Source organism: Notamacropus eugenii, chromosome 2 (genome assembly GCF_028372415.1).
Source record: "Notamacropus eugenii isolate mMacEug1 chromosome 2, mMacEug1.pri_v2, whole genome shotgun sequence".
Lineage (NCBI taxonomy): Eukaryota > Metazoa > Chordata > Mammalia > Diprotodontia > Macropodidae > Notamacropus > Notamacropus eugenii.
Window position 1 is genome coordinate 81,601,482 of NC_092873.1, and position 27,738 is coordinate 81,629,219.

Genomic DNA, 27,738 nt, shown 5'->3' on the forward strand with positions numbered 1-27,738 from the left:
CCTTCTCTGGAGACCAGATTCTGCTGGGGATGGAAGCTCAATTCCAGGTGGACAGTCTTGGGCGGGTAAAGGTGGGAACTTCTAAATCTTAGAGTTCTCACGAGACCCCCCAGGAAACGACTGGGAATCAAGGTGAACCGAGCTATCTCATGTATTTCCGCCTCTTCCCGTGAGAAACGTGATGGGAGAGAGCTCTCCCCACCCTCGAGATTGTCCCGGATCTGGGCACACTATTGTTATCTAACAGCACGGTATTCAGATGCAAACTATGCTGCTGGAGAGTTTAAGTAGGATCAGGAAAGCCTGAAAGTTCTCTTGGGCGTAGGGGCCAGGAGCGGACAGGACAACAAGGCTCCGCTTTTCCTCTCTCCTCTCTCCCCTCCCCCTCTCTCCCCGCTTATACTTCTACTTCCAATCTCTTATTGTAAGATCTTTGCCTCCTTGGGAGATTCTTCGCTCCCTCCTAAGGAAGAATTCCCCTGCACTTGTAACTAGACCCTGAAATAAAGCTCAACCCTTGTTCGACTCTGGAACGTCCTTTCTCTCATATGAGCATCCGGTTTGGCCAACCGAAGACCTCGGGAGGTGAGGTAAGAAGACTCGGGTAGCCCTCAGGCCTCTAGGCCTGGCAAGATTCTACTCCAAGCGTGGGTTGGTTGGGTAACAGCAATAAAGGAGGGCAAAGGTTGCTTTGCTTTATCTGCACGGAGATTCGTTGGTTATGTTGTTGTTTGGGGTGAGTCAGGCAGGGTGTAGGGCCTGAGATTCCATTGAAAACACCATCATTTTAGCACCTATGAGACAGGAAGCTGGATTCCCCCTCCCCCTTCTTCCATTCTCCCTTTGAAATATTCGTTCTAATTATAGACACAATTACTGCAAGAAGAAAATAGTTTCCTGCCTTTACAAAAGCCAGACAGAACAGACCTCTTTGGTTTATTTATAGTTGTTTCTTAATTGATTTTAGAGAAGGAATTTTGGGCACTGAGAGTGACTGCAGATCACAGAATCAGTTTGGGGGATGTAAGGGATGTTCTGCTGAGGGGTGGGGCAAGGATCTGATAGTGGAGGAAAGAAGTGTTAACACTCAGGAGGAAAAATTACCAAACCAGTCCTTTTGACCTTAGAGGAGAAAACTTTATTTTCTCTATGTTCCTTGGATGGCTTTTGTTGTCCTAGATCCTGGGAAGTAGATCTGGCTCAAGGCTTTTCCATAACTTGTGGGAAAGTTGCAGCAGTATAGTTGGGGAACACTTTCTCCTCTAAGGTAGTAGTATCAACACTTTTTTTTTGATCTTGCACTCCTATCAGTAAAAAAAATTGAACTCCTACCCTAATATGTGTATATTTACCTATTATATGTTACAGAGGATGGAAATTGGCCAATAAAAGTCTGGTCCTTATGAGGATGCCCAGAATCCTCTACTGATTCAGTCTCTGTGTGGACCTGCATGTACAAGCATTGTTTCTGGCCTACTTATCACATGAAGGAGAAGAACCAGAATTAAGAATGCTTATAAAGGGCACTTACTGGATAAGGCATCCCACCTTTCCTGATACTGGAATAAGGATCTCAAGAGCTTATGAGGGCTACAGATCAATTATATATATGTACTCCTACACAAATAATTATTCACATTACAAAACACGAGAAAACAGACCTCAAGAAAAGAATAAAGATGAAATAATATTTTATTCTAGAGTCATTAGGGAGTCACTGTATATGATTGAATAGGTGAATGATGGTCATACCCAAGGTTTAGGAAAATCACATTAATAGATGAGTGGAAGATAGATTGGAGTGCAGAGAGACTTAAGGGTGGGAGACCAATTAAAGGTCTGTGGTAGTGATCCAGTGGTGAGAAATAATAATGATAATATTTATATAACACTTAACTATGTGCCAGGCACAATGCTAAGTGCTTTACAGTTATTATCTCATCTGAGATAAAATCAGCGCTTTGAGGTAGGTGCTATTATTATCCCCATTTTACAATGGAAGGAACAGAGGTTAAGTGACTTGCCCAGGACCACACATCTAGTCTGTCTGACTCCAAGCCTAGGGCTCCATCCACTTGGCCACCAGCTACCTGAACTTAGGCTGTGGTTGTGTGAGTAGAAAGAAGAGGAAAGAGGTTATGGATGTAGATACTACAAGATTTGGTAACTGATTGAACATATGCAGTAGGTAAGAGTAAGGAATTGAAGATGATACCTAAGTTTCAAACGGATGACTGGAAACATGGTGGTGCCTTTGAAGAAATTTGGAAGAGGGTGAGTTTTGGGGAAAAGATGATATAGTGGTATTGTTGATGCATGTTGCAACATATCCATGCCTATTCATCTTGTGTGACTCATTATCTATCCTCCCAAGGCCTCCCTTCTTCCTAATTTTCCTATGATGGTTCAGTGTAACACCATCCTCTGAAACTCAGGCTTGAAACCTAAAACTCATTCTCAGCTCTTCACTCTCTCTCACTTCCTTTCCTTCTTCCTCATAGCATGAGGCATTAAAAGTGCAATTGTATTTGGAAAAGGATCTAGATTCAAAGTCAGAAGAATATCAGGAATGGAAAAGAAAGTGGAAGAAGTTTTTAAAAAAGGAGTAGTGAAGCATTCACAGTTGTCATTCTTTGTTCTAAGAGAATACAGAAAAAGCTTGGCAGATGAGGTAGGGAGAGGGTTCCAGTCATATATAACTCTTGTGGAGGAGCATGTAATGGGGGATTAAGAAGAGTACTCTAATTTTCTGTTGAGCTGGAGGACCTGATGACTCAATGGATGCACAAAAGCAATGCATCTCTGGCTCTCTCTTACCTTATGGCTGCTCTATTGGCAGAGAGTCTCCACTTGTCAATATTATGACTCCAAGGAAGAGTGGTAAAGGACAGGTTCTTCTCTGCCCCTGATTTGTGACAACCCCTCTGCTGCCACACATACAGACCAGAAACTTCTATATCAAAGAGGACAACCACCAGAAAAAACATTGTCCAAACCCAGGGCAGTTTTACCAGGAAACATGTCCTGGCAGTAGTTTGGATAGTGTCCAACTGATGTGAAATGTAAAATGATGACTCAGTCGTTCTAATTCTTTTATGTTCTGATGAGATTTAAGTAGCCTTCCAGTGGATTGTAACAGTAGTCATAAATTAAGTTAATAAACTGTGTTCTAATAGTTATTTTGTTGCACATGTGATTCTTTTATGACTAGTGTTCCTGTGTGCAGGAATAAATTACCTGTCCCACACACTGATTCATATTGTGCTTGAAGTACTGTTTTATTTCCCCTCCTCTTTTGTGGAACTCCACTAGATATGGTCTTTAAGTAAAATCATATCTTAGAATAGCCCTGATGGGAGAATTTAAGAAGCCAATAAATGTGAGAAAAGAGAGTACTCCCAACCTCACCTGCCCCTGGAGAGGCAGGTTTTCCAGGTATCAGTCCCAACCTTATGGTTGGTATAGGGTCCAAAATTGTCCAATCTGCAAGAAAAACCACTGAGACAAAGTTCTAAGCCAATAGCACTTTACTAAAAGATCCATAGTCCCCTCTAATGAAGTGGACCTTAGATCTCCCTCATGCCCTGAGATGCTTCATTTCACCAGGGCCTTCCTTTTATAGGAATTAATACTTACCAGGTACTCAGAAGAGACAAAGCAATTGGTTGATAGACCTTGCTTTTGAGGAAGGCTAGAAATGATATGTTAGCAAGGATGGTCACAGGATGGGCAAGGTAAGGGTCATCATCTCTACTGACTAAGTGGTCATAAGATGGACTCCTCCTCATGCTGGGCAAAAGAGGGTGGTCTGGAGGCAGAAAAATAAGTTGAAATACTTTCCATATCACATTAGCACATCTCACTCACTCTGGGTTTGGTCATTAGCATTCTTGTGGATAGACAAGTGAACTTTACAACTAATGGTTCACAGCTCTGGGGACTAATACATAGAATTTACAATCAGTACCCTATGGAATCATATCAAACTGACTAATATGGATTGGAATAAAATAGGGGTCTAATTAATCATCTACCACACTAGGTACAGATCAGAGAAAGCCCAGTGCACTATGGGTTTGACTGAGCAGCTCCTCAGTGACAGGCAAGAACCTACAAATGTTTAAAAGAGATTTAAGCAAGAAATTTTTGTTACTAGTTGTTAACAAAATATACTTCTCCTCAGTAGGAGGTGTAAGAGATCTATTCTATTTTTGTTTTATTAGGTTTTTTCTTTTCATAATAATTCAGCAGGGCTAGAAAGAGGAGGCATATGGCATTAGAAAATGGTGGGGAGCCCTCAGATTCCTCTTATCTCCAAAGGTTAAGTGATATCATCGGTCCTCTTCAGAAAGGATGAACAACAAGGCACCTGTCCTACTCTCAGCAGCCCAATTATCTTGTCTAACTTGCATGAAATACCCCACCACCTCTTGAAATCTTATCCTTCCCTTAAAGCCTTCCCTTAAAACTTATTACTTCATCTACATCCCTTTATCAGCCAATGATCTCTCTGTTGATATAGTACATTTGCACCTCTTCTATGAACTGGTATGGAGGATAGTTGTCTTACAGTTAGGAAAACTCATTCAAATCTAGACTTGGACACTTACTAACTGGGTAAACCAATTATGTGCCTCGGGACTCCCCTCAGATCTGTTTACTAAATCACAGACTGCTTGGTGATTTTGCCAGAGAAGAATCACAGATCCTTTACTTATTTTATATTCCAATTTTTTGTGTATGTATCATTTTCTTACTCCATTGTAATCTCCCTCAGGACAGGGACTATATGTTATCTAAAAATTTGTTTTCCTCAGTATCTAGCACTATATTTTCTGCCCTGTAGGTAATAAATACTTGTTGAGTGTTTTGAATGGTAGAAGTAACAAATCAGATGGGGAACCAACAGGGGAGATTTTGTTTGAAAGAAAATATACCTCCTTCCTGGGAAAATCTCTCCTTTTACACAACCTATTTACAAAACTTAATCTATTGCCTGAATTAATGCAAATGTGAAAATACTAAAAGGCTCGTCCCTCACTTAGTGCTGTTATCCCTTGTCTATTTTCCAGTTAAAGTTTGGACCTAGAATAACAGTGAATTTTTTTTCAATTTCCCAAATATTTTTAAGCACCTGCTTACCAGGTGCAAAGGACTATGCTGAGGATGCTGAGAATAGCAATGTTGGTTGACTCTGTGATCTTTTTCACAACTGAAGGATAGTAAAAATTATTTGTGTTTCTTTTATTATTTGTTATACTATTAATAAATCATATATCCATGCACTTTGATCCTATTTAAACTTAGGAGAATAAGGGATACACACATATACATACACATACATATATACACATGAATATATATAATAGTATGCACATATATACTTGTGCATATGTATATATACATATATACAGAATATATATAGATATATATCTATATATATGAGAGAACTGAGAAAAGAGAGAGGGAGAGAGAAGGGAGAAAGAGAAAAAGAAAGAGACGAGAGAGGAGAGACAGAGAGACTGGGAGATAACATAGAGGGAGAGAGACAGAGAAAGAGAAAGAGAGAGAGAGAAGCAACTGCTTCTGATATGAGAAAAGAAGTTTTTCCAGCTTATTAAACAAATAATATTCAATAAATTGAGTGGGGGGCTCAGAGCTGATTAATTAATGAGAGAGGCTGAAATTTTAGTAAAAGGCTCGCTTCTAAGGTAGTCCAGTTCATTTTTGCAAAGTTTAAATTATTAGAAGTTTTTCCTTACATTGAGTAGAAATCTGTTTCTCTATAATTTTTTCCCTTTGCTCCCAGTTCTAATCTCTGGGGCTAAACAGAGAAAATCTATTTTTTTCCTTATTGCAGTCCTTCAAATACATGAGGACTACTGATATATCCCATATTGTCTTTTCCATGTTAAATAGTACCAGCTCCCTCAATTTATCCCAATATGGCATTACCCTAGCCTTTGGAAAAGCAGCAAGATATAATGGGAAGAACACTGGATTTGGAGTCAAAACTTTATGGGTTCAAATCCCAGCTATGCTACCAGCTTGGTGGTGCAGTGGATAAAGTGCTAGTACTAGAGTTTGGAAGACCTGATTTCAAATCCAACCCCAGACACTCTACTAGCTGTGTGACCCTGGACAACTCATTTAACCTCAGTCTGTCTCAGTTTCTTCCACTGTAAAATAGGGATAATAATAGTACCTACCTCCTATCGTTCTAAGGATCAAATGAAATAATATTTGTAAAGTGCTTACTTAGCACAGCTCCTGGCATGAAGTAGGTTTTTGAATAAATGCTTGTTTCTTCCCCTTTTGCTACCTGGGTGACCTTCATTAAGTTTCACTTACCTTTTGTGGACCACAGTTTTCTCATCTGTCAAATGAAGGGAGTGGTAAAATCAGAGGTGTAATACTCACTCCCCAGGAGCAGGCCACATGGCAAAACTCAGTGTAGTCAAACAAGACTAAAAAGTAATTTGGAAATGTTTAACAAAATAAGCAAAAGCATCATAGATGTTGTTAATTTGTGGTTTTCTAAATCAATATGCAGCCACAGGAATCTATTTCTACTTGAGTTTGAGACCATTGGGCTAGATGACTTTTAAGTCCTCTTCTAACATCTCTTGATTATCCTGTGATCTTGCTGATAATTGGCTGCCTTCTTCTGGAAGTGCTCTAGACTATATTTATGTACTTCCTAAAATGTGCCAGGGGCAGCTAGGTGGTGAAATGGGTAGAGTTCTAGTTCTGGAGACAGGAAGAGTCATCTTCTTGAATTCAAATCCAGCCTTAGACACTTATTAGCTGTGTGACCCTGGACAAGTCACCCTGTCTGCCTCAGTTTCCACATTTATAAAATGAGTTGGAGAAAGAAACAGCAAACCTCCAATATCTTTGCCAAGAAAATCTCAAATGGGTTCACAAAGAGCAAGACATGACTGAACAATAAAATGTGGTACCCAGAATCAACTAGGGACTCCAAATTCACCCTGGTCATGGCAGAATCCAATGTGGTCTAGTGAAAAGCACAGTAGATTTGGAGTCAGAAGACCTGATTCTGAATTGTGGTCCTGATACTAACTAGCTCTATGACCGTATAGAATTCATCTAACTTTTGTGGAGGAGTCTCAGTTTTCTCATCTCCAAAATAAGGGAGCTGGACTAGGTGTCCTCTGCAGTCCCTTACACTTCTAACTCTAAAAATAAAATTATAATTTTATGGCTCTCATGATCACTTTCTTAGTATGCACAGTATGCTTTTCTTAATACAATCTCAAATAGCATCAACTTTTTGACCTTCGATGTTATATTGTTAACCAGTTTAAACTTGCAGCCCACCAAAATGTCCAGATGTTTTTCACATGAACTGTGCTCTAATATTTCCCCACCCATACCACTTCCTGTATTTGGGAAACAGGCTTTTGTGAACTCAAGTTAATTTCTATTTTATCCAACTCATTCTAATCCATAAGGATCTTTTTGGATCTCCAATTCATCCTCTAAGATTATCTCCTAGTCTAACTAGTCGACTCTTCGAATTGATGGTGCATGTGTTTGTAGGAAAGGTTTAGCAGAGGAAAAAAACTCCAGGTGTATGGGAGGAATTTTCTAATGCCACTTAAAAATGTGTTACCACAACAGACTTGAACACAGGATACCCTGCACAACAAGAACATAATAGAGATGGAGATATTTCCATGGTAAGGCTGAAGATTTAAGTCTCTAGTATTTGGAATTTAGGATGAAGCCCTTGTTACTTTGATGAATCACTTGGTAAGTAGCAGAGTCCATGATCTAATGAGAGGAGAATAACAATTTAGTTCATGTGAAGGGCTTAATCTATCTAATGTGTCTCCTAACTTCTGACATATCTCCTCATGATGCCAGGGTAGGTGAAATTCAACTCAATTTAATAAACATCTATTAACTTATTATTATTTATCAGACTCTTTACTAATAATGTATCTCTATATCTTTCTCTGTGTTATATTACTGGGACTTGAATAGCACACTTCACAGTCTTGCTACATTTCCTCTAATATGTCTGCATTTCAAACTACATCTTTTAGGTCATCCATGGTTACTCTGGTTCTGGGTTCTGGACTGTGACTGTTCTATAAGAGGCAGCCAGGTGGCTTGTATATTCTTACCACAAAAGAGCTCTGCCTGCAGAAGCAAGTGTGCATGTGAGTGTGCAGTTTCATTAAATCCCTTTGTTTGGATTTAATTATTTTTACTGGCTAATTAATAAAAGAAATTTCACTAGGTTTGAGTAGATGCAGATCCAAAGAGCCCCTTGAAACTGGGGTAACTTTTCTGGCAGCCTTATGAATGAGACAGAGTATTTCTTCTCACTCCCCTGTACTACATATATATTTATTTACCCCTGAATTCTTTTAAGACAAGTATTCTTTTCTTTGTACCCCCAGCACCTAAGTACAACACCTTACATATTGTAAGTGTTTAATAAATTGATATTTGTTCAGCGTTTAGCACTGATTGTCCAGGGAAAGCATGAAGAAAGGAAGGTGAAGGACATAGAACAGAAAAATGGATGAAATAGATATTATCTCAGAAAACACAAAACCGTAAGGAAATGTTGAACCTTAAAGCACTTGAGACTGGTTAGTAAGTTTTGATATTTTGGTCACAGGGAAGAGAACCCAACCCAGTAATTTCCTCCTGTTTCCTTCTTTAGCACCTGACTATAATCTGACTATATAAATCAGACCTGCCTCAGGACCCACCTGTTAGTTTCTAGCTCTTTCTTCCTTCTACCTTTTTAAGTGATAGAGTCAGCAAAGACCAAAGGGTGTTAAGGTTCTAATCATTAGTGCCTCGCTTCTAGAAACCACCTCCATGCAAGTTGACTTAAAATTGCTAACTTGTCCATCACTAAGATGCAAACATAATGTGAGTGGCTTTGCCACCTTCTCTCCCCACAACTGCCTCCATCTCTGCCCCCTCCCAAAGTCACTGAAACCAAGTATTAATGAGTCTTACACATTGACCCACTCCTCAGTTCTGCTCAGCTGAACCCTTTCTTCCCATTAGCACAGGGATGCTTGACCTTTTCTCCCCTTTCTTCAGTACCCTCCTTTCTTCTTCTATAACACCCAGTAGAGATCACTATGTAGAAATGACAAAGGGACAAATAAATTCTCTGGCTCTTTTTAAAAAAGAAGTTGGAAATGTTGTTCAGCAGTTGATTGTGGAGGTAGGTCTTGGGGGCTTGGGAAATGAGGTGTTGAGGGTAAGGAGGATGAAGGCTCCCACAGAAATAGCAAATTTCCCTAAGATGCCTCTTTAAAACCAAGGCAATCATTCTGTTTCATAGTTGCCTGAGACAAGGACATCACATCACCCCAAGGTGATGGGGGTGGAAGTCTGTCCATTGGCCAAAACAGCAATTCTGCTTTTGTTTCAGAGACTTAGGGCAGTTTAACTGGGCTCCAAATATCTCTTTTGAGGAATCTTCTGCCCACAGTAATCACTAATCAACTCTAGAGTCCTTCCCTCTGTAGATCAAAGTTTAGCTGCGTAGTTCCTAGAAACACATAGCAACTCTGTATTTCCAGCACCACTTCTGAATATTTAGACTATTTCCATATCCAGTACTAGAATCTCTGGGTAATTCAAGTCTATGAACAAAACAACATAAGAATTTTCTCCAAACGGTCAAAATAAAGGTTCAATCATCCTGAAAGAATAGAGAAAAATAGGATGACACTTCATCCGTTCTTGGAAAAGAGAAGCAGGAGACATTCATTGGAGAATGAGGTTGTGGGCTTTTCCATTCCATCATCCTCAAAGCTGAGAATAATTGTCCCAATGATCTTGGCCTCCTTAAAAAGAGATATGAGAAGATCTCCTCCCCTCTCTCTTTGAAGAGATGGAGGGTCCACAACCATGGAAAATGTATATATCATTTTAAAAATTATTGATGGGCTTTGTTTTTTTTCTTTTTCTTTAAAAAAAAAACATTTGTTAGAAAGGATGACTCTCTGAGAGGGATAGGGAAAGAACAAAGGGGGAAATCTAGGAGACATAAAAACAAAAGATATCAATTAAAAATCTATTTTTTTTAAAAAAAATCATTGTCCCAAACACTTTCATAGACTTTTGGTAATCCAACAGAAATCAATGCCTCTTTGATTTTATTTATGTCTTTTCTCAGACTTGGACTCCTGCTTGGCTAGTCCTGTGCCCAGATTCTTTCCCTTTTCTTTGATCTGGTTTGGCTAGTTCCCAAAAGCTGACTGAATTTTCTTTCAACTCTGAAGTATTTGTTTCTGTCAAGGTCAGTTTCAAGGAGTGGGACATTGAGCCATGGATATTCTTCTATGCCAAAGGTTCTATGCAGTCTCTGACAGATTAAACAGTCTCTAACAGCTTAGATTAAATGCTACCTAATATCCACTGGATCTTATTGTCCAGAATGTTTTGCTATTGACTTTTTTCCTTTTTATTATTTCTCTTATGGAAGAGGGAGCCCCTGTACGTTATTGAAGCAAATACGAGACTGGGAATTCAGAGGCTTGAGTTCTTTGCAAATGCCTAATTGTGTGACCTAAAGCAGTCCGTTTCAGTTTTAGCATTTTGAAAATAACAGTAATACCTATCCCCAATGACTACACAAGACTTTTGTTGAAGATTCAGTAAGACCATAACTTGAAACCACTTTGAGAAGTTAAAAGCCTCTAATTAATGCAAAGATTAAGGAATATGATAGAAACAAACTCCAAAGGGAGTGGAGCAGGGCAGAGGAAATGAGAGATTAATAGGGACAGGAAGTTATTTTGCCCCCTCTCTGCTTTCAGATATGACACTTAATCCTTCTTTTGAATAGGTCAAATGCTTTCCTGGATTTTAATTCTCAGTGGATGATACCTAGGAAACTCTTCTTAAATGCCTTTTGATTAATGGGGTTTAGACTTGTAAGTTACTTTATCTATATCTGGTACAATTTCCTCATTTTACAAAGTGTTCCTAAATGACATACAGGGAGGAAGAAGAGCTGGAATCTGAACCCAGGTTCTCTGACAGCCAAATGCAGTGGTTTTTATGTTTTTGTTTGTTTCTCATTTCTTTTCAGTGCTAGAGAAACAAATCTTCCCAAAAAAATTCTCCAATTTTCATTCATGAGATGAGAACTGAAGGATTTTTTTCTTTTTTGATTCAGGACCCAGGAAGCCCAGAATTAAATTCAGTGCTTTACTATAGAAACTAAATTATTTATTGGGATTGCCTAGTATACTCATTTTTCTGTTTCTTTTAATTATTTTTTGCTCCTTTTTTTTAAGTAATTAATTCAATGCATAGTCTTCTTTGATCACTTTTCTGGCCAGTTGCATCCTGCATCTTATCTTATATCTCACATCCTGCATCCTTCTTGCCCTATCTGCCTTGAACACTCCTTTCTACCTTATCATCCATCCCCTTCAACATGTCAGTCTATGCTAAGTTGGTTTAAGGTAACATTTATGGGAAGTTTAACAAGGAAATTGTCTTATATGTATTAACTTTGAAAGCTGCAGTGTCACTTGATTTGAATCCAGAATTAATAAATGCCAAATCATTAATTAGTGTAGACAATGAGTAGTATAGGATTTCAGTGAAGGGAGAAGTTACTTTGGTTGCTTCCTGGATCACTCCTAGGTTCCATGAGAGGAATTAGAAGCTGAGTAGGACATTGAAGGATGGACAAGATAGGGGTAGGAGAAGACATGTAAAGGTAGGTTTGTCATGTGGGAAATCAGAAGCCAGATCAATGTAGCAGAAGCAAATATCTTGTGTTAGGGAGTAGTGGGAATTATGAGTGGAAAGGTGTGGGTTCATCCTTCTTTGCCAAAGAAGACCATGCCATCAGAGAAATAATGACATGACTTGCACTTGACTTTGTTTTGAGTGAGGGAGGGCTGTGTAGGTCACTAGCCTCACTTCTCCTCCAGAGCCATCTGAATCCAGTGACCAGATAGTCATCAGGATGACTGGAGATGACCTAAGATGAGGGAGCTGAGGTTAAGTGACTTGCCCAAGGTCACACAGCTAGTGAGTGTCCAAGTGTCTGAGGTGAGATTTGAACTCAGGTCCTCCTGACTCCTGCACTGGTGCTCTATCCACTGCACCACCTAGCTGTCCCTATGAGTGAAAAGGTAGATTGACATCAGACTGATAAGGGGGAAAGGAAGGCCTTCAATGCCAAAAAAATTTCAGACCTTTCTCTTTAGAAAATAAAGATCCCTCAAAATGGTTTAGAATTTGGAAATAACATGATCAAAACAATCTTTAGGCATCTGAGTAGAAAACTGATGGGGAAATACATATAGAAAAGGAATAAAATGGAGGCAAAAAAAGAAGTTAAGATTTTTTTCTCTCTTACAAAAATTATATTTTTTTAAATAAAAAATCCTGTCCTTGTACTTATGAAATTACTTTTTTTTTTTGTTACAAATTACAAATTACCAAGGTCTGGGCAATTAAGAAAAGAGAAATGAAGAGAATAAACATTTATATAATGGTTACTATGTGAGAGGCACTGTGCTAAGGCTTTTATAAATATTATTTTAACAGAGCAATGAATGAATGAATGACTATGAAAAGGTGGTGCTCCACTAATTATGCTGATATTGTTTAATTATGTCGGACTCTTCATGGCCCCTGGACCATACTATCTATGGTTTTCTTGGCAAAGATACTGGGAATAGTTGGCTATTTCTTTCTCCAATAGATTAAGGTAAACAGAAGTAAAGTGACTTGCCCAGGTTCACACAGCTACTATATGATGCTGGATGAACTCAGATATTCCTTACTCTGGTGAACTCCATCTACTGAACGAGTTAGCCACATCCACCTCTATTGATTATCCCACTCACTTAAAAGTAACTATCTCTGCTAGATAAGACTATTTCTTGACTGAGTCAAGAAATTAACCAAAATTGAGTATGAGGGTGAATAGGGCCTGTATACCTTCTTTGAATCAACCAAAGCCATCCTGTGAAAGATTTGATCAATCTGCTAATGCATTTGTATAAATAAAAGGAAGGAGCTATATCAGAAATTCTGAGGGTTTGGAAGGAAAGAGATAGAGCAAATGCAGAGTACCTTTGAGGTGCAAAGTTAGGACTGAGCTGTGGCAAAGAGCTCTGCAGACAACTTGAAGAATAATACCTAAGAATTTTCTTGAGATGAGGATGGCTTTTGCTCCAACTTTCCCTCTCAGTGCCTATATTGCCCAGACACTGTATTATAGCCTGCTGTTTCATTATCTAAACATTTCCAGTAAACTGAATTTTGCCTCAACCACATCCAAGGATTAACTAGACATAGATTTAAAAAGTTAGGTAGAGAACCCAGCCTCTGTATAAATAAATAGGAATTTTCTAACATGGGGCTTGGAATAATTGTGGATAAATTCATAACTTTTTATCTAAAATAAACTTGATAAATCCAAAAAGGAGACAACCACATGGACTTTAAGGGCCACTATGTCGTCCCATGCTTAAATAAGCTAATTATAGTAACAAAATATTACAAACGAATGAATGTAGCTAAAATAAGCAGAGGAAATCCCTTTCCTTGAGAAACACATTGAAAACCTCTTTTAAACTGAAAGTGTTAGGAAATAATATTTATCTCATGGAAAGAATGTAGGTCAAGGATAAAAAACTTTTCTTGGAGAAATGAACTCAAGGTCTTAACCAAAACTTGTTTGTTTGTTTTTTTTTTTAACAAAAAAACAGCTCAACTTGTTTAAATCATTACCTTTTTCACTAAACTGAAGTGACTGGGTTATTGACCCATCTAAGGGAAAGCTCGTCTTTGTCCCTACTCTAAAGTAAATGGCACTATGACTTAACGTTTCTCAACTAAGAAAGGGTTAAGATATTAATTACGGGGAAGAGTCCCCTTTGTTTAGCTCCAGAGAACAATAAGGGGAATGGTCATTTAAGGAACTTAATAATACCTATTGTTTTAGAATATTAACCCCAAAATTTTATTCTAACATCTAATGATCTTTTCCTTGTTAATGTTCCTATAAATGTTACCTTAAATCAACTTAGTACAGACAGACATGTTGGAGAGTGTATGGATGATGAAGTAGAAAGGAGTGTTTCGGGCAGATGGAGCAAATAGGATGCAGGATGTGAGCTATGAGATAAGATGCAGGATGTGATGAGCCAGAAAAGTGCTCTAAGAAGACTATGCATTGAAGACCTCCCCACCCCTCACCCCCCCACAGTGGACTTACCTGTGTGCTTTCACAAAGCACTCCCCAATTACCTGACATTCCAGAACAACTCTCCCCCTCTCCCTTTTCTCTTCCCCCATTCCATCAAACTATTTAGACCTAAGGCACCTAAGGAAAGAGAAGTGGCTAATTGCTCTTCCCCCCACCTATGGAACCCACCTTTTAAGGCTATGTCTCTCGCATGGAGAGCAAGGTCAGATCTGCCTCCTGTGGGTGCAGTTCGCATTACCCCAATAACTTTAACATGGAGACTGTCCAAGTGAATTATTTTAGGACACTAGAACCCACCCTTCTATTCTTCATAATTTCTTCCTTGTCTAGTCTATTTCATTCATCTCTTTTATTTTTAAACTAATTCTGGAGGTGTAATTTGCCCTTTGCCATTACTTTTCATTATTCCCCTTGAAATTCTAGGTCTTTGATTTTTCTAAATGAATTTTATTATTTTGGTCTATGTAAACTATAAGTGTGATCATTTTATTTTATTGCTAATTAAAACTATAAATTAACTTTTGTAGTATTGTCATTTTTATGACAGGACCTGGTGATGATAAATGGGTTTTCCTGTAGCTATTTATTTTTTTATTTCTTAAAACAGTACTTTGTAATTGGATGTACTGATTTATATTTTGTATGCTTTCATATATTGATTCCCTAGGTAGCTTAGGCATTTTGTGGTTAATTTGAATGTCATTTCTCTTTTGCCTCTTGGACTTACTATTGTATATAAATGCTGTTGACTTTTGAGGTTGATTTCGTAGCCTACAGCTTGCAGAAGCTATTGTCTCTGTATGTTTCTAATTCCTTAGGATTTTCTAAGTAAACAACCACATTTTCAGCAAATAGGGTTGGTTTTCTCCTCTTTACCTGTAGTTATATCTTAATTTCATTTTTCTTGTCAGTGCTATTGCTAGTATTTCCAGAGCTACATAACATTATACTGGGGGAGAGTGGTAATCCTTGCTTTACCCCTATGTTTATTGGGACAGTTCTTAGTGTATTTCCATTCTTATCATGCTTGGTTGTTAGATGAGACACTTTTATGAGACTAAGAAAATCTCCTATACTTTGTCTGGCTTTTAGCATAAGTAGAAGTTGTACTTTTTCTTTTCTTTTCTTTTTTTTAAATTATTTTTTAATGTTTAACAATCACTGCCATACAATTGAGATTTTATCCCCCCCCACTTACCCCCCACTACCCCCCTCCCTCCCCACGACTGCATACAGTTCTGTATAGCTTCTACATATACTTTCCTATTGAGTACATTTTCACTATAGTCATGCTATGTAGTCGGACTAAAATAAATGGAAGAAATCATATAACAAATCAAAACATGATACACAAAAACTTACACATACACAAACATGATCTGCTACATTCTGTGAATGACTTCCATATTTCTTTCTCTGAGTGTGGAAGGCATTTTGCCTTAGATAACCACCACTGGGATTTTATTTATTTATTTTTTTTAAGAAGTTCTTGCGTTATTACAAAATTCCAAGTCTACCAGAAAAAACTCTCGCACACTGTGGTCGTTGCTGTGCACAAAGTTCTCCTGGTTCTGCTTCTTTCACTCAGCATCAGGTCATATAAGTCCTTCCAGGCCTCTCTGAAGTCTTCTTGTTCATCATTTCTTATGGCACAATAGTACTCCATTACATTCATATACCATAATTTATTCAGCCATTCCCCAATTGATGGACATCCCCTTGACTTCCAGTTTTTGGCAACTACAAAGAGTGCTGCTATAAATATTTTTGTACCTGTGGGACCCTTTCCCATTTTTATGATCTCTTGGGGATAGAAGTTGTACTTTTTCAAAGGCTTTTTCTCCCTCTCTTGAAATAATCATGTAGTTTTGGATTTAAAAATACATAAATAGCTAAATTTTTATTGTATCTAATACCATTATTCCTTATTAAACTGGCAACAGCTAGAAAATTGTGGAGAAAATTCTCAGTCCTACAAATTTAATGAGGTTAGCTATACTAGATGATGGTTTGTGTAACATCAGAGTTTTATGGGCCTAAGTGATCCTCTTTAGTGCTTACAACCTTAAGAATTTGCTGTGGACAGGATTAGTTATTGACCAAGCAAACCTTTCCAAGAAATAGCCTGGAAAGACATGGAAGATGGCATGGAAGACCCATTCTCTTTGAGTTTGGAGAGTTCTTAAGAGATTATGTTGGCTAGACCCTGCTTTTTCATATAGGCGAGATAATAATTTCTCCATTTTATTGATATTGAAACTCAAGTTTAATGACTTACCCATCGTTAAAAGGCTAGTAAGTAACCTTTCTTCCAAGTCAGTTGAGAATCTTTCCTTATGTTTTATTGGGGGAAAAAATGAGGCCATTCACCAAGAGCTCCCTTTTCTCCTCATCTCATAACACACAGATGCTTTCTGCCAATGCCTCCTCCTTATCCCTGTTTCATATAATGAGGCAAACCAAGGAAAACCTCTCTGCAAACATCAGTGATCCTATTCTATTCGCCATCTTCAGCAGACTGCTTCCTTTATCATCATCCCCATGCTTATTTGTTTTCAGTCTCTCCCTGTTTACTGGTTGCTTTTCTACTACCTACAAACATGCTCATTACTCTCCCTTCCTTAAAAATCTCTCACTTGATCTTCTCTAGTTATTGTCCTTATCACTCCTTCTTTTTGTGACTACTTGAGAATGTTGACTACTATAACTGCTTCCACTTCATTTCCTCTTATTCTTTTGACTCTACAATCTGGCTTCTACCCTCATTATTAAACTGAAACTGCTCTCTCCCAAATGACTAATGATCTCTCCATTTCCAAATCTAATGGACTTTTCTCAATCATGATCCTTTTTGACCTCTCAGGAGTCTTTGACACTATCAATCATTTTCTTTTCCTTGATTTTCCTCTTTAGGTTTTCATACTATTCTGTCCTGTTTTTCCTGTCTTTCACTGGGTCTTTATCAGGGTCATGCCACCTAACCAGAGATATTCCACAGGCTCCCATGCTGGGTCTTGTTCTCTTCTCCCTCTACATTATTTCATTTGGTGATCTAATCAGCTCCCATGGGTTCAGTTATCATCACTGAATGGGCTCCAGAGGAAAAAAATAAGGCTGGTGGCTTTGCACAACTCTCCCTCACTAAAATCTAGTTCACTTGGATGTCATGACATCACCTCCCTGATGTCATTCTACTTCGAGAATGATGGACAAACAACAACCACAACAATAGTTACAACGGTAACTTTTGTCCAAAAAAGCTCCAAATTAAAATTTCCATTATATAATTATGATTATAAAACATTTTTAATTACAAAAACTCTAAATGTAACATGATAAAACTCTTATTATGAAATAATTATGAATATTTTATGTATATCATTCTCCAAGAAATAAAATAAGTATTCCCACAAGACCTCACAAGCATACTATTAATCTGTAAGACTTCATATTACATTTCTTTATTTTACAAATTTTGTTTAATGTAAATGACATTTTACTGAAATAAGTTATAACTTGGAGGAACTTAAGATAATAAAGTAATCATATGTAAACTTATTTTTATGTTTGACTTTTTCATTGGAAACAAATGTTTGCAACATTTGACTCTATACCCGACAGTCTTAAATCTGGTCTCTCATTGAATTTATTTCTGTATTTTGATTTAGAAAAATAATAAAGCAAAAATGCTTGTTCAGAAAAATACATGATGACAAATAGTAGGAGTGTTTACAAACTATCTTTTGGAGAGATGAAAATTCTTATTTTTTAAAAAAAATTTTAGTCACAATTAATAAAAGAAAATGAATAGCTTATTATGATGTGAAAATATTTACTACTGGCTAACGATAAGCACTGGATGAAACAATAAATGTACTTAAAATTCAATTGCACATGTTGCTTTGTTATTTTTTAAACAATGTTCATATGTAAACTCACTTCTATAAGGAAAAAATCTTTTCAGATGTGACTCTTTTCTTTTCTACACCTGCACCTCCGACAGCCTCACAGAAACTCTACTGAATGAGTTGCAACCCAGTTCATTTGAAAACCCACCAGTAGAAGACTATAATATTAGAAATAATGATGATAATAATAGTTAGCATTTATAAATATAAAACTTCATTTTCCTGATATAAAATTCAGTACTTGAAACGTGAAAAGTTATTTATAAAATTTACCTATAATCTGAATGCACTTTTCTCCTTTTTATTTTTTAACATTTTTTGGCTTTTCAAAAATAACTTTAGGACTGAAGGACACTTGATGATCATAAGAAACTCAATTTACTTTCATGATTACAGATATTTAACATATTTCCTTGAGGTAACAGGAATGCTTTGTAGTTCTCCTCTTCAGGTCACTTAAACAGTAATCCTCTTGTAGATTTCATTAGGAAGAAGGTGACACTTGAGTTTTAAGATGTATATGAGACAGAGGTATGCCAGGAATCAGCACCATGACCCTAAATGCACACCTATTTTGTTCTAACCACTGTGCTTAATGCTTTACAAATATCTCATTTTATCTTTATAGCAATCCTGCGAAGTAGGTGCTATGATTATCCCCACTGACGGTAGATGAAGCTGGGACAGAGGTTAAGTGATTTGCCCAAAGTCACATAGGAGTAAGCAGCTTAGTATTTGAATTTAGGTCTCCCTTACTTGAGGCCCAGCTCTATCTTCTTTGACACCTAACTGCCTCAAGCAAAGGATAAATTTAAATCACAAAAAAATCCTTAATAATGCAATGAGAAGAATGTAGTTTCTGAAGAATGTTTATGATAATGTTTCACAATGATTTTAAGATGACACAAGATGAGTATGTCCAGTGCTCATGGTTTTCAAACAGCCTGAAATTTGCTCTCCAAGAAAGAAAACATTTGTCCCATCTTGAGCATGTGATCACATAGTTGAAGAGGTACAACTATAGGGAAATGTTATAGGGAAAAGTTATGCTGATTCAGCGTACAGAAGATAAATGAGGGGATGTGTGCATTTGGGAATTGATTTTCACTAAAATGCCAAACCTTTGTGACAATACAGAAACAAATTTGGTGAAAAGTTGAGAATCTTTGAGAACACATTTCACTTAGTCAGAATCAGTCAGTTTGATGTAATCATTTCAAGAACAACAAAATTGTTATGGGCACAGTCATCACGGAAAGAAACCCATAATGTTTCAAACATCCACATGTTAGAGAGGAAAGATATATTTATAACATAATTGGGCAATTGTTCCCTGCTTAAGGCACATTATCATGAATCCCTAAAGGGGTTTGCAAACTACTAAATAGGAACTGCTGTCTCATAGGAAGCTTTTCAAAGAAGAGTTGCCATATATTTGCTAACTTATGATTAAGTTAATGGAATATGTCATTTGAGAGAAAGGCCAAGTCTGTCAGACACACAATATTTGTATATTTGTTCATATGTATGGTTGTAGCTACCTTGTGTGTTGTATATGGTAAGACTTAAATTTTGCAGATATAAGCCCTTCCTTTGACAGCTTTAAGTCACCTACCAGGTCTGGGACTAAAATCGATTTTAATCATAGCAGATTATTTCTGATGCCTTAATAAGAATGCTCTCCTTACTGTTTTCTGAGTGCTGGATATCAGATCTGGATAGCAGATTTCCTGGGAATAATGTAATAGTTTGTGAGGAGCTTAGTTACTCTCAGGAATTTCTCTAGGAATTTCACAATCCTGTGGCTCTTTGTCCAGGGATTCCCAAAGGAATTTCAGTGCTTATTTGATATTGATGTATAAATCTGTTCTGTTTAGAAATACAAAGGCTTAAGGAGTAATTGACCTTACCTTTTCTACAGAAGTGTGTGACTAGAAGATCAAAAAGCTCTCTACCTCCCCCTATACCTCCAAAAAGTGTGTGACCTCTTACTCAAGAGATTCTTCTTGAAAGAGGCCCTTTCAAAGTATTTGATCAAAATTGGTTAATGAGCTATCTGACTAATGGATATAAAGATCAGGGAATCCTCAAAAATAGGAGATAGGGTTATTGCCTCTGGAACCAGAAAAAAAGACCAGGTATTCTATGATAAGGGTGGAACCAGGTGTATGCAGGCTCTTTTAAATAGTGAGTTTTGAGGACAGATTCCCCAGCACAGGAGTAAGGTTAGTACTGAGTATCCAACTGGGAAAAAATTTAGAGAATCTCAAAAAATGTCCTTTGTCTCCAGAAAAGCCAGCATATGTATTGCATCCAATAGAGAAATGAAACATGCCAATCCTTAGACAAGTTTTGGCTTAAATTTTTTTAAAGGATTTTTTTCATCTTTAATTTAAATTATGGGTGCTCTGTCTTGGACCTTCTCTTTTCCTTCAAGAGTTCCCTTTTTTGTGTTATTTTACCCTACTTCAGGTTAGGAATTATCTTCCTTTATGCTTGTTTTGTATACCTAGTGCCTGGCACACCTTAAGTGCTCTCTAATGAATTCTTGCCTTCCTTCCCTCATGCTTCATAGATTACAATACAGTACCCTGTTACTTTGGGGTTTTTCACAGAAATTTATATCTGTAAATAAGCTACTCTGAAAAGCTACAATTACTAGGGCCTAAAATACATTTTTAATGGGGACTTAAGGTAGGAATGGAGAAGGTAAATTACCAGCATCTTGATAATTTTAAAAAATAGTTCATGATGATGTAATGAAATATAGAAGAGTACTGAGCTTTGGATTCCTAGGTGATTGTTTCAACTCTGTCTCCAGATCACATTGAAATCTTAAACAAGCCATTTCTACCCTCTTCCTCCCCAAAGACACTGCCCACTTCACATCCTTAGCTTCTCCTTCTTTGTGCTATAGAGAGGACATTAATGAGAAGTTGACTTGATCCATTTCAGATGAGGATTGTGCCTAGAGGCTCAAGCAAATAAAAGTGTGGAAATAATAATAATAGCTAACATTTATATAGTACTTACTATGATTAAAGCACTGTGCTAAGAACTTTAAAGTTATTGTCTTGTTTGATTATCACAACCTTGGGAGACAGGTACTATTGTTATACCCATTGTACAGATGAGGAAACTAAAGTTAAGTGACTTACCAAGGGTCACCCAGCTATTATGCATCTGAAGCTAGATTTGAACTCGTCTTCCTGTCTCAAGGCCCAGAGTTCTATTTTTTCCACTTTTTCACCTAGCTTTCCTCTTATTTTTTATGTCAACTAGAGAATACACCATGATCTTTTTAGGAGATGGTATTCTATATGCCTATAATATATATATATATATGTATATATATGTGTAATATATACATACATATACACACACACACACAAGAGCCTGAAAAAATAATCTACACTAATAGACTTTGGGGTAAGGGTATTGTGTTATATGTAGGAAAATAAGAGCAATGACTCAAACCTATGGAAACTTTGCCCATTAACCTAGACTTTGGTCAATGTTTCTCACTCCATTTCGAGGCAAGCTGTTTGTCCATTCTGGCTTGAATATGTAACAGAGATCTGGCCAAAGGATTCTCAACCTTAGGGCGCATTCAGGGTACTCTGCCTTCTGCGAACTCATGTGGAAAAGACTAGGGAGCTTGCGTCTGGAGAGGTGTGATAATGTGATGGAAAGATTCTGCTCTCCCAATTTGGAGCATGAATTGATATTCTATAACAGTTTCTGGTCTACTAAGCATGTGGTGAAGAGATAGAATCATGATAGACTGCTGAACCAGAACTGGGGTGCATTCAAAATGCACAAATTCTCCAAAGTGAGCCTCTTGCCCTTTTGCCAATTGGAAATAATCAAGGGAATACAAGCTCCTATAAGCCTCTGAGTGGGGAGAGAGACCTGAGGCCTTAATCTCTCTACTTGACCCTTCCCCCAACTTCATGTAGTCCATGAATATGGACCTCTACTTGCTTTTTGCTCCTTTTAGGTGGAGTATGATAGAGGGTAATGATTTTGTGAGCTTTGAAAGTTTTACATAGTGAGCATCAGAATTCTAGGAGCTGGCTTCTATGCTGAGATTTTGTTAAAAGATGAAGCAAATGGTATTTGCTGAAAGTGAAATCTCAAGTAACCCATTTGACCTAGCATGGATTGAAGGCATTCACTGGCTTCAGTTAATCTGGAAGTAGATGTAAGGGGACAAAAGCTTTGTAGAAACTGCCCTAAATTTGAGCCCCCTCTGTCCTAAAATTCTGGAAAAAGAAGGCAAAGCAGAAATTAAAAAAAAATCCACCAATCACCATATGAAAGAGAATCTAGAAGGAAAACCTACAGACATATCATAATCAAGTTTCAAAGCTCAAAAGTTAAGGAAAAAATATTGCAAGCAACAAGAAAAAAAAACAATAGAAACATCATGAATCTACAATAAGAATTATACAAGACCTAATAGCTTCTACAATGAAGAACTGTAAGTCTTGGAATACGATATTTCATAGAGCAAAAGAGCTGGGGTTACAACAAAGGGTAAATTACTCAGAAAATTAAGTATAATCTTGAATGATTAAAAAAAATAAAAGACATTTGATGAACTGAAAGACTTTCATTTATTTGTGACAAAAACAGCAGAACTTACGGGAAAATTTGACATCCAGGAAAAATATATGGTAAACAGTAAAAACCAATTATAAGGGAATCAATAAAATTAAATTGTTGGTTTCTTATATGTGAAAATGTTACCATTTCTCTTATGACTGTCACATTATTTGAGTAATTTGAAAGAAAGACTTAGAATGAGCTGTGTATGATAGGGTGATTCTAAAAAATAAAACAGTAGGGAGAGATAAAAAAGATTAATTATCTCTTACAAATGAGGCATAAAAGGAAAAATTGATGCAGAAGAAACTAATGAGGGTAGTGTGGATAGTTCTGGAAACTTATTCTCATTGGGAACGGGTTAAAGAGGGAACAACATATATATGTAGAAGGGCATAAAAGACTTCTAAGTTCAGAAGGAAATAAGAGGGCAAGGGAATAGGGTGGGGCTAGATAAGGAAGGTCATTTGGGGGGGTAGTTTAAGGAATAAAAGAGAAAATTAGCAGGTAGAAATAAAGCAGAGGAATGAGAAGGCATAGGAAAATAGGATGAGAAGGATAGTCAGGAAAAACTGGAAGGAGGGAGAAAGGATTCTGGGAAGATGGTGAAGTAGGTCAGAAAATTCCAAGCTCTCCAGATTTCCTCCACAAATAAGACAAAATAGGACCTCAGGGTGAATGTAGAACTCTAAAAAGAAACAAAGAGTTGGGGCAGAACAGTGATCCTCCTGGGACAACTGAAGAAGATTGAGTTTTGGTCCCTGAGCCAAAGTATAAATACTTTGAGGCTAGTTCCACTGAAACAGCAAGTGACAAACCCTGGGGCTAATTGCGTTGGGAGGTAGGCCCCAGCCATAGGAATTTTCATTTCCCAGACTGTGTGGAGAGTCAGGGGTCTGAACAGGGGGAAATTGAAGGAATTTTTGCTGATAGGGGACACCAGACCAGCTGTGTTGCTGGGATGCAGCCCTGAGTAAGAAGGAACCAGCACATATGCCTGATGGGTGCAGAAACAGTGGGGTGGGGACACTGCTGTCTGTGGGCACTTACAGGAGGGAAGAATTCTTGGTTTTGACTCCAGGGCAGAGGAGAGAATTGAAGGAGGATCTGAGGCCAGAGGTAACATCCCTCATACTCCAGGACTAGAGGCAATTACAATAATAAGTTACTACAAATAACAAAAAAAAGTGAGCAGGCTAAAGGAGAAAGAACCCAACCATAGAAAGTTACCATAGGAATAGAGAAGAGTAGGGTTCATCTTCAGAGGAAGATACTGAAGCTAAAAAAAAAAAAAAAGCCTCCCCAAAGAGTAACATCAAATGGTCAACTTGTCCAAAAAGAATTCATAGAAGTACTTTAAAAGAAAAAAAACTTTAAAAACCAAATGGGAAGACTGAAAAAAAATTTTTTTGATGAGAACAATCTAAGAAAAACAAGATTATGAAAAGAATGTTAACCAATTAGAATCTTAAGGAAGAAAATGACTCCCTGAAAATTAGAATTGAGCAAAGAGAAGCCAGTAAAGTTATAAGAAGCCAACAAATAACAAAACAAAATATAAAGAATAAAAAAAAGAAGAGAAAATGAAATATCTCATAAGAAAAACAACTGATCTGGAGAACAGTTCAAGAGAAAATATAAAAATAATTGGACTCCCTGAAAGCTATGATAAAAAAAAGCTTGATACAATAATACAAGGGTTAATTTTGAAAAATTGTCCTCACATGTTAGAAAAAGAGGGTAAAGTAGAAATAGAAAAAAATCCACCAATCACCATCTAAAAGAGACCTTATTAGAAAACCCAGAGGCAAACTCACAGGAATATCATAGCTAGGTTCCAAAAACCCCAGCCCAAGGGGAAAAAAATATTATGAGCAGCAAGAAAAAAACAATTCAGATATGGCAATGTCACACTTGGAATCACACAAGACCTAGCAAGAGCTACACTAAAACACCACAGATCTTGGAACACTATATATCAAACTGCAAAAGAACTGGGGTTGTGGTTGAAAATATTATATCCAGCAAAGTTAAGCATAATGCTGAGTGGAAAACAAATGAACATTCAATGAGCTGTCAGACTTTCAGGATTTTGTTGCAATAAGACCTAAAATGAACAGAAAATTTGATATACAAGATCCAAGAAAAAAACAAGGTAAACATCCATGACTAATAACAAAAAAACTCAATAAGGACATACTGTTTATCTTTTATATGAAGAAACATACTTTGGAAAAGTTGCAGGTTACAAAATAAACCCATATAAATTATATGCATTTCTATATATTACTAGCAAAGCCCAACAGCAAGAGATAGAAAGAGAAATCCCATTTAAAACTATGGTAGACACTATAAAATATCGGCAGCCTACCTGCCAAAACTAACCCAGTGACTTTGTGAACACAATTACAAAACACTTTTTACACAAATAAATTCAGATCTAAGTAATGGGAAAGCATCAGTTGCTTGTTGGTAGGCCGAGATAATATGATAAAAATGACAATTTTACCTACACTAACTTACTTATTCAGTGCCATACCAATCAAACTACCAGATAATTATTTTCTAGAGCTAGAAAAAATAGTATCACAGTTCATCTGGAAGAAAAAAAGGTCTAGAATATCAAAGAAACTAATGAAAAGAAATGCTAGGGAATGAGGCCTAGCCCTACTAGATCTCAAATTCTACTATAAATCAGCAATCATCAAAACCACTTGCTACTGGCTAAGAAACAGAGAGGTAGACCAGTTGAATATGCTAGGTACTCAAGACACAGTAGTCAATGAATATAGCAATCTATTCCTTGATAAACCCAAGGACCCCAGCTTCTTGGATAAGAACTCGCTGTTTGACAAAAATTGCTGGGAAAACTGGATAACAGTGTGGCAGAAACTAGGCATAGACAAATCAATGCCTGACACCATACACAAGAATAAAGTCCAAATGGATACATGATCAGGTGTAAAGACTGATACTATAAACAAATTAGGGGAGCAAGGAATAGTGTATTTGTCAGATTTATGGAGAAATTTTTGACCAAATGAGAGCTAGGGAACATTACAAAGTGCAAAATGGATAATTTTGATTACATTAAATTGAAAAGCTTTTGCACAAACAAACCCAATGCAACCAAAATTAGGAGAGAAGCAGATAACTGGGAAAGAATTTTTGCAACTACTGTCTGTGATAAATACCTCATTTCCAGAATATGAAGAGAACTGATGCAAATGTACCACAATACAAGTCACTCCCAAATTGATCAATGGTCAAAGGATATGAACAGGCAGTTTTCAGAGGAAGAAATTTAAAGCTATCTATAATCATATGAAAAAATGGTAAGATCACTGTTGATTAGAGAGATGCAAATCAAAACAACTTTGAGGTACCACATCACACCTATCAGTTTGGCTGATATGACAAAACAGGAAGATGATAAATGTTGGAGAAGATGTGGGAGAGTTGGAACACTAATTCATTGCTGGTGAAGCTGTGACCTGATCCAACCATTCTGGAGAGCAATTTGGAAGGGCTACAAAAATGTGCATACCCTTTGACCCAGAAATATTGCTTCTAGGACTGTACCCCAAGAGATCATAAAAATGGGAAAGGGTCCCACATGTACAAAAATATTTATAGCAGCTCTCTTTATAGTGGTCAAAAACTGGAAATCAAGGGGATGCCCATCAACTGGGGAATGGCTGAACAAGTTGTGGTATATGAATGTAATGGAATATTATTGCGCTATAAGAAATGATGAACAGAAAGACTTCGGAGAGACCTGGAAGGACTTGTATGAACTGATATTGAGTGAAAGGAGCAGAACCAGGAGAACTTTGTACACAACAACAACCACAGTGTGTGAGGAATTTTTCTGGTAGCCTTAGTCCTTCACAGCAATGCAAGGACCTAAAAAATTCCCAATGGACTCTTGAGGCAAAATGCCTTCTACATCCAGAGAAGGAACTATGGAACTGGATCGCAGAATGAAGCAGATCATTTTCTTTTGTGTTATATTTTGTTTTGTTTTATGGTTTCTCACATGCATTTTAATTCTTCTATGCAACATGACTAAGGTGAAAATGTATTCAATAGGAATGTATGTGTAGGACCTACATACATACATATTTATATACAGACACACATACACACACATATTCTTGAGGGGGAGGGGGCTAATAAAGGAAAAAGTGCATAGCAGAAAACAAAAGAAAACCTACAAGGAAGCAAAGAAAAACTGGGTAACTTTGAAAACAATGTGTAGTATTTATTACACAGGCTCTCTTGAAAAGGAAATTTATTATTTTATATTGAATCTTCTAATATTCTGCTATGTATATGGAAATATTTGTTTTTCTTTTCTCATTTTGTATTTAAGTTTAAAAATTAATTTTAAAAATTAATGAACAATAACAAAAAGAAAGAAACACTTAGAAATAAAATTTGAGCCCCTTCTATCCAGAGAAGGTATCCCAAGTGTTAGGGAAAATGTTTGTACTTCTGTTCTTGCCATATCTCTATAGTAAATATCCATTTGTAAAAGCTAAATTATTTTAATTAGTTAAATGATACTAAGGCACTGTCAATTGATATAGGAGAGAATGCTCCAGAATGGGGCTTCAGCAGATAGTATTAAGGAAAGACACCCTCCTCCCTACCTTTCAGGGTTACCCTTAGCACCCTGCAGGGAAAGTATAGTTTATTTTCTTCTGAGAGAGCAAGTTCAGAATCTTGCTACTGATAAAATAATCTATATTTTCTATTGTGGTCATGGAACTTATTAGCTACACAACTTGGAAGAAGTAATTTAACTTTAGAACCTCAATTTTCTCATTTGTAAAATTTGGATAATAATATTTGCATTCTTTACCTCACAGGGTTGTTGTGAGGATTACATACGTTGCAATGCTTTGTACCAGGTAAATGTGAATTGTGATTAATACTCTTAACCTCCTCTACCCACCCTCTCCCCCAACATGT

At 37.1% G+C, this 27,738-nt stretch overlaps 1 protein-coding gene across 2 annotated transcripts in view; it reads left to right on the forward strand.

The window, feature by feature from the left end:
• The first annotated feature begins 275 nt into the window (after positions 1-275).
• The window catches only part of BTNL9 (butyrophilin like 9), a 58,932-nt gene continuing 31,469 nt past the window's right edge, over positions 276-27,738 (forward strand). Inside the window, exons 1-2 of one of the 2 annotated variants that reach the window (XM_072641480.1) lie at positions 276-590; positions 8,073-8,189. The gene's annotated coding sequence lies outside the window, so the exon portion shown is untranslated. The remainder of the gene's footprint in view (positions 591-8,072; positions 8,190-27,738) is intronic. The other variant, XM_072641479.1, reaches the window with a different exon arrangement.